This window comes from Sphaeramia orbicularis, chromosome 7 (genome assembly GCF_902148855.1).
Source record: "Sphaeramia orbicularis chromosome 7, fSphaOr1.1, whole genome shotgun sequence".
Lineage (NCBI taxonomy): Eukaryota > Metazoa > Chordata > Actinopteri > Kurtiformes > Apogonidae > Sphaeramia > Sphaeramia orbicularis.
In genome coordinates, this window is record NC_043963.1 from 18,578,223 (window position 1) to 18,595,237 (window position 17,015).

The window sequence follows — 17,015 nt, forward strand, 5'->3', positions numbered from 1 at the left end:
TTAAAATGCATAATTCTATTTAAAAAAGCAAAATATCACTCCTTTAACGTAACAAGTAAAATGTTCTTACCCCTTGAAAACTTCACATGTATCACTATATACTTATATTTGCTCTTGTTTAGTTGTTAAAGTTTGATTGTACTTCTTAAAGCACAGTTACAATGTGCCACGAACACACCAGAAATACATAAAAAATCTTAAAGATTGAAAAGACATAAATGAATGTTTGAAGTGACTGGGGCTCAGACAGTCAAAGTGCAATCATTTCATTTTGGAACTGGAACAGAACAGACAAAACGATTTAAGGATCAGAGAAGTTGAATGAGGACAAGAAGTTCAGAAATGGAACTGGGAGCAAATTCATGCAGTGTTTTATATATAATCAGCAACATGCTGTAGTTTGTTTTAATTTTACCACAAGGCAGTAGAAAAATACAAGAGCAGGGTTCATGTGGGACCAACAGCCCTGCAGCTGCATTTTCAACTAAATGGAATTGATTTTGGAGAAGTCTGAGTGAGGGAAATACAATAATATAGACGGAAAAAATGAAAGTAAACAAGCCACAGAAGCAGCCGCGGGTGGTCCATGGGGGGTGTATAATAAGAACTATTAAAAGAGCCAATTATTTATTTAAACAAAAATATGTTTCAGTAATTATAGTCATAGTTGTAGTTCATGTCAACATTTACTGAAGTCATTTTTATCTGTATTTAGTTAACCTAATACGTTCACTTCCTGGTCATGGGGTGCCAGAAAAATGAGTATGTATGTGGTTCTTGAAAACCTTTAGAAAACAGGTGACATGAGGATGTGCTTTCACTGGGGGATTAAAGATTTATTTTTTTCTCATTATTATCCTGCCGCCTGAAGGGGAGGCAAGGGGTATGTGGTTCAGTTTGTTTGTTTGTTAACACTCTAGCAGCAAAACTATTGGTTGAATTTATACCAAATTGGGTTTATAGGTTACCAGTGACCCAGAATAGAACTGATCACATTTTGGGAAGAGTAGGTCAAAGTTCAAAATTTTTATGAATTTTTAATTTTTTTTATTTTTTTTATTTTTTCCCCATTTACTTGTAATGGACGACATTTCAAATGTCTGTAGCCACAAAACTATTAGTTTAATTCATACCAAATTTGGTTTATAAATTTCCAGTGACCCAGAATGCATGAAATGCAAACATTTTTGGAAGAATAGGTCAAAGTTTACATTTTTATGAATTTTTCAAATGTTTTTTTTTTTTTTCCTCATTTACTTATAATGGGTGAAATTTCACATGTCTGTGGCAGTAAAACTACTGGTTGAATTAATACCAAATTTGGTTTATAGATTGCCAGTGACCTAGAATGGATCTGATTACATTTTTGGAATACTAGGTCAAAGTTCAATTTTTTTTTTTTTTTTATGAATTTTTATTTTTTTAAATTATATTTTATTTTTTCCCCATTTACTTGTATTGAGCCACCTTTAAAATGTTGTAGCAGTGACACTATTGGTTGAATTCATACCAAATTTGGTTTATAGATTGCCAGTGACCCAGAATAGATCTGAATACATTTTGGAAAAAAAGGTCAAAGTTTACATTTTTATGACTTTATAAAATGTTTTTTTTTTTCCCCCATTTTCTTATAATGGGTGAAATTTTACATGTCTGTAGCAGCAAAACTATTGGTTGAATTCATACCAAATGGGGTTTATAGATTGCCAGTGACCCAGAATAGATGTGATTATATTTTAGGAAGAGTAGGTCAAAGTTCAAATTTTTTATGAATTTTTAAAATATTTTTTCTTTTCCCATTTACTTATAATGGGCAAAATTTCAAATGTCAATAAAAACAAACAAACAAAAAAATTCAATTTACTTCAAATTTGGCACATATATAGAGGCAATTGATGACATGATGACATCAGCTGGATCGATGCCAAAATATGTTACAATGCATGCAAGGGGCGGGGTTTGTTTCTCCTGGCACCACTTGTTATTTATTTCTTGTCCTTGCACATGTGATTGGTTGACTTTATTGAGTTGCCAAGTCGCCCTGACAGAGATACAAATGCTTTCAATACCCAGAATGAACACAAAGCAGACAATTACCTTCCTCTGACCCTAACAGGTAATACTGTTTTGTCCTGTTCACATCTTGGTTTAGCTGTCTTCACCTCTGTGTTTACACTCAGGCTGTCATTTATTGCAGTACATGGCCAAACACCACTCTGCAGCTTGGTTACAGAGGTAATAAAGGGCTTGACTCACTACAGAAACTGGTTTGTGGTGAAGCGGAGAGATAGTGAGGTTGAATCCTTAGAGTCGTTACTTGTTTTGTTTTTTTTTTCAAGGAAGAAAGTATTAAATGCATGAGGGCTTTAGTCAAAATGTAATGACATCTGTTCTGGGTCACTGGGAATCTATAAACCAAATTTGGTATGAATTCAACCGATAATTTTGCTGCTAGAATGTTAACAAAGAAAGAAACAAACATACAAACCGAACCAAAACAATACCCCTTGCCTCCCTTTCGGAGGGCGGGGTAACTAAGCATTTAGAAAAAAACAAAAACTTATAAATACAAGCAAACCTGCTCTAAAAACTAATTAAAACTAACTGAATTAAAGAAAAAAAACCCTCAAAACTAAATAAAACTAAACTATAATGAAAAATATAAAAGTATTATACCCTTGGTTTAGACCTGGGTTAGAAAGGATCAGAGATTGGACTAAATTTGGACTACTACTTTTTCATGTGACCATAAGACACAGGTGTCAAACATGTGGCCCGGGGGCCAAATCCAGCCCGCCAATGGGTTCAATCCGGCCCCTGGGATGAATTTGTAAAATGCAAAAATTACACTGACGATATTAACAATCAAGGATGTTAAAATAATTTTAGGTCATTTCAGTCTAAAGTGGAGCAGACCAGTAAAATACTATCATAATAACCTATAAATAATGAAAACTGTTAATTTGTCTCATTGTTTTAGTGTAAAAAAAGTAAAATTACACAAATATGTTCACATTTAAAGACAAGTCTTTTACAAAAAATGTGAATATCTGAAATGTCTTAAGAGAAGTATGTGGAATTTTAATAATACTCTGCCTGTTATTTAATGTTTTGCATATTTGTACATCCACCGCTATCTCTAAGTTGTGATTCACATGTATAAATGATAAACTGAGGCATAATACTGTTAACACTGCACTTATTTTACTAACAAATTTTCAGATTGTTTACATTTGTTCATGTTATGTTCAAGTACAATTCGTAGAAGTAAACATTTTCATTACAGAATTTACTTTTTTCACTCGAAAGTTTTTATCCTGTTATTTATATTATTGTACTGGTCCGGCCCACTTTATATCATATTAGGCTGAATGTGGCCCTGAACTACAAGGGGCGATTGAAAACTTTTGAGCCTCCAAGAGATGATAGGAGGTAGAAGCACTTTATTGCCCTATTTTTCAACGTAGTCCCTTTGTGAGTCTACACACTTCCACCAGCAATGACGGAGTGCCTTGATGCCGCTGCAGTAGAAGTCCTTTGGTTGGTCCTCCAGGTAGGAGCTGACGGCATCAACAACCTACTCGTCAGTGGTGTAGCGTTGTCCAGCCAAATGCTTTTTGAGATTTGGGAAGAGGTGGAAGTCTGACGGGGCTAGGTCTGGTGAATATGGTGGGTGCGGAACAAGTTGGAAGCCACAGTCCTGAATGGTTGCCATTGCAACCACTGATGAATGCACCGGAGCATTGTCCTGGTGAAACAAGATCCCTTTTGTGATCATTTCCGGCCTCTTTTTCTTGATATTCTCGCGTAGGCGCTTCAGTAGGTGAGAGTAGTATTGTCCATTGATAGTACAACCCAGTGGCGGCTGCTCGTCTTTCAGACAGGGGAAGCTCATTGTTGGCTTACATCAATAAAAAAAAATTTTTTTTTAATTAAAAAAAAAAATTGTCAAGTTATTTAAACATACATTCAGCCCTCCGTTCCTTTTAAAGAAAATGGTCAGTGACCTTATCGTACCAAGTAGGCGTCTTTTCCAGGGACTGGACCAGTGTCCTCTCTGCTTAGACAGCCTTGGCCCAGTGTGTTGTGGGTGTAAGACTTCAGCCTTTTTAAACTACAGATGCTCCTTTCACTCCGACCTAGCCGACAGTATGATTGATTTAACTATCTAAAAAACGATATTAAACTCAAACAAGAAATGATTAAATTATGTAACTGAAACAAGAAAACGCTGAAATTATGTTAAATTGAAACAAGGAAGTACAATGAGTGTGTTTTATTTACAGTGCAAGAAATGAACGAGTAATTTCGTAGTGGTTTCTCTCTTGATTTCACAGCAGAATGTGCGACGGTATTAAACTGAACTGTATCAGTGAAGAAGTAGATCTCAAAACAGCTGTCAATCAAACGGGATTCAGCCTTTCGACTGATCCTCCAATCAGCATATGGGATTCTGGCATCCAGCCCGGCCGAGCTCCGCCCACAGCTCCATTCACCCCCAGAGACGCCTGGCGTCTGGGGGTGGGACAACATCGTGGCATTTATCCGATTACCATCCAGTTTTGAGGCAATGAAAAAAACTGTTCCACTCAGTCCCGTTGAAGCCCAGAGACGCCTACAGTCTACGGACAAATGCACTGAGCAGAGATCGAATGAGAAAACAGCGCAACGGGAATGGAGTGAACAACATCGCATCCGTTGATTTGTGATAAAGCTGATTCCGAACGACCTCGTCTGTGAGATAAACGTGTTCTAACACATTTGTAGTCAATAAAATGTCAACACAACCGTACATATTTAACCATTTAATTTTCGTAATTTAGGGCAAGCCGGGCTTCCCCTGAAGTCTATAAGAAATCGCCACTGGTACAACCCTTCTGGAGGTAGTCCACCAGTAGTACTCCTTGCAGATCCCAGAAAACAGAGGCCATGACCTTGCCAGCAGAAGGTACAACCTTTGCCTTCTTTGGGGTTGGTGACATGGGATGTTTCCATTGTTTTGACTACTCCTTGGTCTCAGGCTGATAGTGATGGACCCAAGTCTCATCCATAGTCACAAATCAGTCCAAGAAATTGGATGGGTTTGCCTCAAAGAGTGTCAAGTTCTCTGTTGACATTCTGCATCAAGTTTGTCCATTTTTCAGGAAACACTTGATATAGAAAGTTCAGGGACCTGGAAAACAGGGAAAAAGATTGCTATGACCAAGAAATTTAGTGGATAGGATTAAGATATGTGAAAGATTTTATGGACCAAATTTGGTCTTCGCATCTTAATCTTTTCCATGTTAGGGTCAAAACTTTTCAGTCGCCCCTCGTAAAATGAGTATGACACCCCTGCCATAAGAGGTGGCATTTTACGGAATATGTTGTTGTTTCTGTGGTGATGTTGGGTAAGTATTCAGGCATTGAAATGACTCATTTAACCAGATGCCAATTTCTGATAAAATAAAGGATGAGGGAAAAAAAAATCACATATCATAAAACTGAACCGAAAAGGTAACAAAAGAACAGTAGGAATCAGGAAAGATAGAAATGTCATTTAGCGTCAATAAAAATAATAATAAACAGACTGTATGTAAATGACCGTTTTTGTGAGAAGACTTGCTTTAGTGTTGCCGTTTCTACCATGTGCTTTTTTTTTTTGTTATTGCACAACATTTCCCAAACTACCTTCTGTCTATTTTATACGGTTGCTTATCAGTTCAGGGTCAGAGGAAGGCTGACGTGTTCTTCAGCAGACGGCGTCCAAACACATTGAAACCTACAGACTTTCCACTTCATCTCACCTGAATGTGTTTGGAGTGTGGGAGGAAACGGCTTCACCTGAAGGAAAACCTACACAGCGCAGAGCAAATGTCACACAGTAAGGACCCATCCAATCCATTTGGACTCACTGAATGCATTTGGTTTAATGTTATTGCTGATTGTAACAGTGTTAGATGGACTAGGAAGCGGACGTAGACTTCCAAAAAAATATGATGCAGTGCAGCTGCAAAGTCCTGGCCTTAGATGAAATGCGTGTTATGTGTTGAAAGTGTTGACAGCTCAAATACTGAAATGTGTTGTTGTCAGACTAAAAAGCCATGTCAGAAAGAGCTGACAGGTGGACTTCAGTTCAATTCCGTGCAATACATTGTCTAGGTTTGTGTGTAGATGGAAAAATGTCTTTCCCAGAACCCAAATTTTTAGCAAACCTCACTTGCTATTTGATTTTTAACGCATTCTTTAAATGTTTAGAATTACAGTGTAGTTTTAGAAAATATTCATACATTATTATTGTGAAAAAAAACAACAAAAAACCTGATAGTATTCACCTTATATGTAATAGGAGGAGCAATTGAATTTCATATTAATGTATTTTCTTTCAGACAGGGTTGATTTTTGACCAATTTTTGGCACTAAAGTCAAAACTATAGTGTTTGTTTCTTTAACTCTAGCAGCAAAACTATTGGATTAATTCATACCTAATTGGGTTTATATATTGCCAGTGACACAGAATAGATCTCATTACATTTTGGCAACAGTAGGTCAAAGTTTACATTTTTTTTATAAATTTTTTAAATCTTTTTTTATTTCCCCATTTACTTATAATGGGCAGAATTTCACAAGTTTGTAGCAGCAAAATCATTGGTTGAATTCATACCAAATTGGGTTTATATATTGCCAGTGACCCAGAATAGATGTCATTACATTTTGGGAAAAATAGGTCAAAGTTTACATTTTTTATGAATTTTTAAAACTTTCTTTTTTCCCCATTTACACTATGATGGGTGAAATTTCAAATGTCTATTAAAACATCAATTTTGTTTAAATGTACTTCAAACTTTTGTACATATATAGAGTCAATTGATATGCTGACATCAGTACACACATAGACATGATGACATCAGCTGAATCGATACCAAAGTCAGCTACAATAAATGCAAGGGGCGGGGTTTGTCGTGTCTGGCACTTGTTATTAATATTATCCTCTCTATTTTCTGCTTTTTCAGTGAAAATCTGGTAATTTCCTAAACTGAATTCACTGATTATGTAGATGTTCATGAAAAGCTCAGATTAAAGTTGAGGGTTATTATATCAGAAACAGAGAAAAATGAAGAAAAAGTGACTTTTCCAGCAAAGATATTAATAACTGAATGTAAAAAAAAAACTGTCTCCATCCACTGTCATTGATCCAACTCCATGGGTTTTACTGGTGAATCAGTGTTGCAGGAGATGACAGTGTTTCCACGGTAACTACCGAGCCTCTGAACATCCAAATGGGTCATATCTGATGACCATGAAAAGACGACAAACTGTATTTTACACCAATTATTTACATGTATTGATAGGATTATGACTTAACCTTTAGAACCCATTTAGTTCTATGTTTTGTCTGTTAAGGCTGTGCACACAGGTTTATTGCATTCATCTTCTGACACTTGATACAACATTTCATTCAAAACACGTCAGATGTTTCTCATTTGTGTTGCTTCTTCTCACAGGGTCAAAAGTCACATTAAATAGTCACTTTAACCCATAAAAACCTAGTGCTACCCTTGTGTCAGTTCCCAAATGAATTTTTCTCTCATTTTAACCTTTCCTAAGTGATTTATCACCATTATTACAATCTTATCATCTGTATTTTGCATTTTTTTTCTGTAAAAATTGGGTATTTTCCCATATTTAATTTACTGATCATGTAGATGTTCATAAAAGCTCTGATTAAAGTTGAGGGTTTATATATATATATATATATATATATATATATATACACACACACACACACACACACACACACACACACACACACAGGGTGGGGAAGCAAAATTTACAATGAACATTTAGTTGTTTCTTCTCAGCAGGCACTACGTCAGTGGTTTTGAAACCAAACATATATTGATGTCATAATCATACCTAACACTATTATCCATACCTTTTCACAAACTTTTGCCCATATGAGTAATCAGGAAAGCAAACGTCAAAGAGTGTGTGATTTGCTGAATGCACTCGTCACACCAAAGGAGATTTCAAAAATAGTTGGAGTGTCCATAAAGACTGTTTATAATGTAAAGAGAATGACTATGAGCAAAACTATTACGAGAAAATCTGGAAGATACTATTAAAGAAGAATGGGAGAAGTTGTCACCCGAATATTTGAGGAACACTTGCGCAAGTTTCAGGAAGTGTGTGAAGGCAGTTATTGAGAAAGAAGGAGGACACATAGAATAAAAACATTTTCTATTATGTCAATTTTCTTGTGACAAATAAATTCTCATGACTTTCAATAAACTCATTGGTCATACACTGTCTTTCAATCCCTGCCTCAAAAATATTGTACATTTTGCTTCCCCACCCTGTATATACATATATGAGAAACAGAGAAAACTGAAGAAAAAGTGACTTTTTCAGCAAAATTATCATGAATTGAACATAAACCAAGTATGTCCATCCACTGTCACTGATCCAACTCCATGGGTTTTACTGGTGAATCAATGTTGTAGAAGATGACAGTGTTTCCATGTTCACTACAGAGCCTCTTAACATCCAAATGGGTCATATCTGATGACCATGAAAAGTTGGCAAACTGTATTTTACACCAATTATTTACATGAATTTATAGAATTAATAGATCAACCGGTATTAAACAGTTTAGATCAGTAGATGGTTTTGTTCGCCGGTGGCTGTTTGGATCTTTACGGGTTAACATAAATATATAAGGCTGAACCTTAAAAACTCAATGTACTGCTCTTCCCTACTCCAAGAGAAAAAGTAATTAAGTAGTGTCAAATATTTTACCATGAAAAGCAATATCATGCTTGAGTTACTCCCAGCACATCCTATTGGCATGCAGTATTTCACAGATGGAAAACCATGCTTCTAGTGAACATGTTTGAGACAAAACCTGCTTTCTACTTGTCCTACGCTCATATACAGTACATCTGTCACCGGAGCATTCTGATCTCCATAATGAGTCAGTCCACTTCAGCCCATGAGGACACACAGGAGACTTCCAGAGAACATAAACGTCCTGCGGGTCCAGAGGATGAATCAGACTCCAGTACACTTCAGCCTCCTCCACTGTGTGTAACATTCAACAGAAGAAAACCCATATAGGACCAGTAAAAGCCCAATATAACCATAACTGCCCCAATAAAAGCCTAATAGACCCATAAATTCCTAACAGAACCCAATAAACCTGGGGCTATGACTACCGTATTAGAACAATTTAACAACATCCAGTACAGTAAGTATGTCCAAGGACTCACCAATCATAACAAAGCAGCGTCATTAATTTCAGAAACGTTGACATGTTGCCGGGTACTTCTGGAATAACAGCAAGTATCATCATATTTGGAAAGCTTAGCATTAACAGAATGAAGTCTGCTATGCCTTCATGTTATCATGTGGTGTAAACACCAAAGAGGAGCTTAAACCACAGAGTGCTTTGTGTTTTGGCTTAGAAACTCTAAACTGTAGAACAGGTTTGAAGTGAGAACATCCTCTGTATCACTGTGAGCGCTGAGTCAACATTTTTACTACAGAAAAAAGGAAAAACTCCAAGCTCTGAAATATACCTGAAGTAAAAAAGTGACAAGTAGCCCTTTGATGAATATTTTTAATGGCTGTTCCTGTGTAAAGTTAACCCTTTATCGAGTAAGTGACTATTTTTGGTCACTTCTGAATCCATTACAAGACAGTGACAGCAACAGTTACAGTGCAGACAGTGAGTAAACAATCTGAGGTCCAATGTGGTCTACAGGGCCTGTAAGGTCCACCTCTGCACGAACAGTGAGCTAAATGTCAAGCCTAACCTAACGTTGCGTCCATGCTAATGAAGTTGTTAGCTAGCTAATGTTAGTGAACAATAGTGATGGGACTTTGGGCTCTTTGAAGGGAGCTATCCAATCAGGAGCCGTTCACTGAAAAGAGCCGTTCAAAAGACTGGCTCTTTTATGTTTTTTGCATTATTTTGAAACACCAATGTTTTAATGACTAAATAGCTACATGTGATGATTGACATTACATTTTAAAGGTGTTTAATTGGCGCAGCAGTAAATATTATCTTACCATAAAAAAGAATAGTTAGTTCAAATGTGTGGGCTAAATACATGACATGAGAGGTGACATTAGGGTCAGTAGGTGTGCTAGGGGTGGAGGCTGAGGATGCAGCAGAAGCAATACTTTCAGGATCCGACTGAACAATACCTGACGGAGAAGGCGCTGATGCGACAGCTGAAGAAACCGACGACACATTTGCGCAGTCATTGTCACTTTCAATTGTAGAATTCGTATCATCTGTGACTGTGACATTTCGCCTGAGCTGTTCCACAAGTACAGTCGGGTGCTGAGTTTTCAAATGGCGGTGCAAATTATTTGTTGACCCAGACTTGAAAGATATATTTTTTTGCAAATATTGCAAGTTGCATGCCCGTCTTTTCTTTCTGAAAAGTGCATCCAACTACTCCTCCTTTTTCTTTGGCTCATTACTCACAGGTGGTCACTCACTCACTCTCAAACTTTTCTCCAGTTTCGACCAGTCTTCCAGCTCTGCCTCCTTGAGTATGCTCACCTCACGCTTCAAACTGTTGTTTTTTTCTAACTTCTTGCCATGTGACATGCGCAGTGTGCAAGCACTCTTTTTTTTCTGCTCAAACTTTCTCCTCCTGCCTAATGCCTCCCCAGTGACGCTAAACTGACAGGCAATCAGACACTCCCTTCTTAAAAAAAAAAAAAATAAAAATAACAGTTCTTTACAAAGACTCGATTCCCATCGTTCATTTCAAAGAGCTGTTCAAAAGATTTGAATTGTTCGTGAACGTCACATCACTAGTGAACAAGAAAAGAAATGTAAGCTCCAAACGTAAACGTTAGCTGTGTTGATATATCATGAGATTCTACCTTTAGCGACTGTCGTGGGCTAATAAAAGTACTGACTGTCTGAGATTCCTGACTCTTGATTAACCTGTAACGTCATTCTTTGACATTTGTGAAAACCAGATAACACCTAGAACTGCCTAGAAAACCCCTCCAGTGGGATCTCCTTATCATGCCAGTTATGTTCAAAGCCATCAGGACTGTCAAGGTTACATGTATTTCATCAGAGAATAAAACTTTCCTCCACCTTTCAGTGTCTCATCTTTGGTGCTCTCTTGCAAAGTCCAAACGGGCAATTTTGTGAAGGAGACAAAGCCTTTGAAGATGTCTTTTGTCCTTAAAGCCCTTCTCTGGCAGATGCTGTCTGATGGTTATTGGGCTGGTACCTTAATTTTGGTCAAGGATCATCCCATGTCTTGATGGACAGCCAGTCGGATCTTCTGGTTCAGCACTGGTGACATGTTTTTGGGGTCTACCACTTGACTTTTTTGTTCTTAACCCTCAGGATCCATAACCCTCAGGATGTCCCATAACCCTCAGATATTTTTTTAAAGGAGTGGGACACTTTAGTGACCAATTTTTCATAAAATCTGTAAAACCGCAGTCATATCCTCAGTATCATAAGTCTGTAAATTACTCACCTGAATCTCTTCCCTCACGGTGAACAATTTTGAAGTGTCATCCACCATAAACAAACCATGTGTTTACAAACAGAGCCGGGAAGTAACTCAGGTATCTTCGGAATTTTGTCACGACATGCATTGTGGGAAATGGAGGTTCGCGCAGCCGCCGAGTAGTGGCAGCTGCTACAGACTTGATGCGGAAACGGCAGGAGCTCCCTTCCCTCTATGCATATTCCTGTAACCGTTTCCGCGTTTCAGCCATTTCCGCGTCGTGTTTGTTGCAGCCATATAATATCATACAGTTTTACTGCCGCTGCCACTGCTAGGCGGCTGTGTGAACTTCCGTTTCCCACAATGCATGTCGCAACAAAATTCTGAAGATACCTGAGTTACCTCCCTGCTCTGTTTGTAAACATATGGTTTGTTTATGGTGGATGGCACTAAGAAATTGTTCACTGTGAGGGAAGAGTTTCAGGTGAGGAATCACAGAAAGATTTACAGATTCATGATATTAAGGATATAACTGAGGTTTTAGAGATTTGATGAAAAATTGGTCACAAAAGTCTCCCACACCTTTAAGGAATTCCAAATGACTGTCTTGTTGCATCCAACCTCAGCAGTGATGGTGCGTTAGGAGAGGTCTTCCTTATGCAACTCAATAATCTGACCACGTTCAAAGACAGAAAGCTTTTTTACCTTTGCCATCAGGAGGTCATGACAGTGTGAATACCTGACAGAAATGAAGATTTTGGCTTTTAAAGGCTGTGGTTTTAAACTGAAATAGGCTGTTCATCAGTCAATCAAAAGTTTCATTGTTGTTTTCAATAAATTGCTCTAATTTTTTTCTTTGTCTCACTCCCATTTCTTTTCTTTGTATTGTGAAACTCTACTTAGAACCTTCTTAAGATCCAACAGGGCAAAATGGAAATTCATGCAATTTTTCAACTGGTCTTGAAATTTTGATCAGATGTAATGTTTGTGAAAGCCTAAGTAGTAGTATTTTACACAGTGGTGACAGGTCTTTAAAGTGATAATATACACTCACACATGTACACGTTCAGCCAAAGTGATAGGAGATAAACACACTCACACATTCAGCTGTCAATGTAAGTGTCCTGTTGTTTATGGATTTTCAACTCACTTTCCCCAAACTGCATTTGAGAGTAATTTACTTTGTGCTAGCTGAAGGGCAGAGGTTAAAAGCAAAGCGGTGGAGGGTATTTTATGTGAACATTTACTCATCTGGCCTTAAGCCGACATGTCAGAAAAATGTAGATAGTGCGAAGTAAATCAGCTGCAGAGTCCAATAAATTAAGAAAAATTGATGCTGTGAGTAGAAGGCATTAAGGATGAAAGCATGAGCAGTTAAAAGTGATCTATCAAAGAAAAAGACAGAGATCGAGAGGTTAAGAAGACGAGTTTTACTCAGATGGAGAAATTAACTGAGAAAAGCATGGATAACGAAGAGGTTTTCTCCGTGGTGATTTGTTACAGCTTAGTCACAGGAGGAAAAAGTGTTTATACAGCACATTTTATACACTTTAAGGCAATCTGCTGTGCATTACTTTTACTAAAGGGTTACCCAGAGTAAAATGAAAAACAAAGTGGATAAACAATAAACCAGGAAATCTAATTAAAAGTATGTAAAATGGTGATAAAAGATGGTAACTCTGTACTGTTGGGCTCCCATCAGGGCTATAGGGTGTAATGGGAGGAAGTGGACGAGTCAGAAACACACAGGTGACATTCTAAACAAAACAGAATTTATTAACCCTCGAGCATCTCGATGAACATATTATGCACACCTTGCTCTTCATGCAACAGAAGTTCATATTATTTTTCACAAGTATTTTTTTTTTCTTTCATTTTTGCATGATTTTTAACCCAAATGATTTTTTTCTCTCTATTTATGTTGGATTTCCACTACATGGAACCGGATCGACTCGACTCGGGTACCAGGTCCTATTCCTGGAGACCGTTTCCATTACAGGACACTACCGACTTTACAGTACCTGGACGTCATAGCGATGCGGCGCGCTACTTCCGTGTCGTCTGATAAACTCGCTTGTTCTGTGTTGCTCCGTCAAGCTCACGCTGAATTTTTACATCTCAATCTCCTGGACCGACCATGGTGTAGTTTTCAGGCTGTCGTCATATGGATTAACCTACCGCTATATTTACTGTCAACTTCCGCATCTGTTTTTGTAAAACGGGGGGTCACAGAGACAACGCTCTGACCAATCAGTGGTCTGCAGTGTTTACACGTCACATTTTAGTACCTGTTCCCCAGTCCTGGAACGTAGGCGGAGGTGATATCAAAAAACTAGTACTGGGTATCACATTCCAGGTCCTTTTTTGTAATGGAAACACAAAAAGGTCAAGTCGAGCTAGTACCACGTAATGGAAACGTGGCATTAACCTCTCTTAAGTGATTTATCATAATTTATTGTAATAAATAATATTTTGTGGTTTGAGAATTTTCAGTGAAAATCAAGTGTTTTCTTATATTTTATTTACTGATCATGTAGATGTTCAAAAATGGTCAGATTAAAGTTAAGGGTTATTATATCCAAAACAGAGAAAACTGAAGAAAAACTGACTTTTTCTACAAATTCATCATTAACTGAACATAAACAAAAGTGTCTCCATCCACTGTCATTGATCCAACTCCATGGGTTTTACTGGTGAATCAATGTTGCAGAAGATGATGGTGTTTCCACGGTAACTACAGAGCCTCTGAACATCCAAATGGGTCATATCTGATGACCATGAAAAGATGACAAATTGTATTTTACACCAATTATTTACATGTATTGATAGGATTAATGGATCAGAAGTTATTAAACATTGTATATTGGTAGATGATTTTGGTTGCCAGTGGTTGTTTGGGTCTTTATGGGTTAAGGTTTAATTAATTTATGGATCAACAGGTATGAAACAGTTTACATCTGTAGATGCTTTTGGTCGATAGTGGATGTTTGGGTCTTTATGGGTTAAAATTCTGGCCAGCAACAATTGCAACACATTGCAAACAACAGAAAATTACAACATTAGCATCTGTCTCCGAAGAGTGCCAAAAATGCACATGTACTCCCATCATAACCACTGTTTTTGATCCACTTGTATGGTTTAACTGGTAATTATCCTGCCCCCAAAGGGGAGGCAAGGGATATGTTTTAGTTTGGTTTCTTTCTTTGTTTGTTTATTAACACTCTAGCAGCAAAACTATTGGTTGAATTCATACCAAATTGGGTGTATAGATTGCCAGTTACCCAGAATAGATCTGATTACTTTTGGGAACAGTAGGTGAAAGTTCAAATATTTTATGAATTTTGAAAAGAAAAAAAAAAATCCCCATTTACTTATAATGGGCGAAAATTGGATTGTCCATAGCAGCAAAACGATTGGTTGAATTCACACCAAATTGGGTGTATAGATTGCCAGTGACCCAGTATAGATGTGATTACATTTTAGGAAAAGTAGGTTAAAGTTAAAATTTTTTATGAATTTTTGAAAAAAAAAAAAAAATTCCCCATGTACTTATAATGGGCGGAATTTGGATTGTCCATAGCAGCAAATATATTGGTTGAATTCATACCAAATTGGGTTTATAGATTGCCAGTGACCCAGAATAGATGTGATTACATTTTGTGAAAGTAGGTCAAAGTTCAAATTTTTTATGCATTTTTAAATCTTTTTTTTTTTTTTTTTTTGATCCCATTTACTTATAATGGGTGAAATTTCAAATGACTATAAAAACAATTTTGTGTCAATGTTCTTCAAACTTGGCACATATATAGAGGCAGTTGATATGCTGACATCAGCACACACATAGACATGATGACATCAGCTGGATCAATGCCAAAATAAGCTACAGTACATACGAAGGGCAGGGTTTGTTGTGCCTGGCAATACTTGTTCTTATTGATTTTGAACCTTCCACAATGTCTTTTCCAGTCAGTGATGAATTCCAGTTCTGTTTGTTCATTGATTTGTCCAAAGCCTGAAACTGTGAATCATGCAGTATTAACATCAGTGTTGTCCAGTCTGGATCATCTGTCAGCTGGTTTTAGAACTACCTAGACTGATCTATCATCACTCATTTTATACATAAAATAATGTTGAAAATGTACGCATATTTTTACCATCTACACCACGACCACTCCGCTCGTCTGGGGAACGTAGTCTGGTGGTCCCCAGACCTTGTACAAGACAATCCAGGCTCTTTTCATGGGTCGTTCCACGTTGGTGGAACGCTCTACCAAGTGCTACAAGAACAGAGTCATCCCTGCCTATCTTCAAGAAGCTCCTGAAGACCCAGCTCTTCCGAGAGCACCTCCTGTCCTAGCACTTTCAAACATTCCATTTTAAATATTCTAATAAGGTTTTTCCCAGGACAACCACAGATTCTTTCACGATTATCTCTGGACCTGCTGCGGTGGTCCGGCCTCTTCCCTGCCCTCATCATCACCACTCACTTATCCTCAACCGCCTCCATGTGTCTCCCCCTACTCCCCCCTTCTCCCCCTCTCCCCCAGTCCCTATCTCTATCGCTCTCTCTTTTTCCCCTTCTCTACTCTCTCTCTTTAACCCCAACTGGTCAAGGCAGACGGCCATCCTCCAGGAGTCTGGGTCTGCTCGAGGTTTCTGCTGTTAAAGGGAAGTTTTTCCTCGCCACTGTCACCAGTCACAAGTGTTTGCTCCTGGAGGATTCTGTTGGGTTTCTGTAAATTGGCTTAGAGTCTGGTTTTGACCAACTCTATATATAAAATGTCAAGAGATAACTTTCTTGTGATCTGGCGCTATATAAATAAAATTTGATTGATTGAGTGATTTAATTGGTTTTCCCCTGTAAGTCGCTTTGGAAAAAAGCGTCTGCCAAATGCGTAAACATAAACATAAACATAAACAATGGTTCCCAACCTTTTGGGCTCATGACCACATTTCAACATCACAAAGTTCTAGCCACCCCAGACATTCAAAACAGAGACATTTTTCTCTTTAAGATGTCGTAGCGGGGCCAGGCAGGCAAAGAAATCTTTCTATTCTCTGTTTGGTCCGGTTTTACTGACTGCGGCTGTGTCTGGGCAGGTTGAAGTGAAGTAAAGCATACGGTCACATGATCAGGTCAATCAAGATATGCCTTCTCTAATGTTATATCCTGCATTTTATTTGAACTTGATTTTTATTAGGAAAAATATGTGTTTTCATTATAATAAAATATATATTAACCCTTTCATGCATGAATTATGAGAACCTTCACTGAGATTTTCTTCTAGAGTGATTTTATTCCTCTTTAGGCATTAAAAATACAATGCAATTACATTTTTTCTATGAAGCTAATTTTCATGGAGTTGCAAGAATGTCCACTCAGCATGTTAATTTTTGAACCAAGGGAATGTGTATTTACTGATATACTGTGTGAAAACTATGAAATAAAAACATTTTAATGCTGCTAATCTGATGTTTTCTCTCATTTTAACATAGAATAGAATAGAATAGAATAGAATAGAATAGAATAGAATAGAATAGAAC

At 37.5% G+C, this 17,015-nt stretch overlaps 1 long non-coding RNA gene across 1 annotated transcript; it reads left to right on the forward strand.

Annotated features, from left to right (window-relative positions):
* The first annotated feature begins 4,712 nt into the window (after positions 1–4,712).
* LOC115423058 (uncharacterized) lies at positions 4,713–16,683 on the forward strand. Its single transcript, XR_003935901.1, has 3 exons — positions 4,713–4,866; positions 10,855–10,858; positions 16,673–16,683. It is a non-coding gene; the product is annotated as an uncharacterized LOC115423058 (long non-coding RNA).
* The last annotated feature ends 332 nt before the right edge of the window (positions 16,684–17,015 follow it).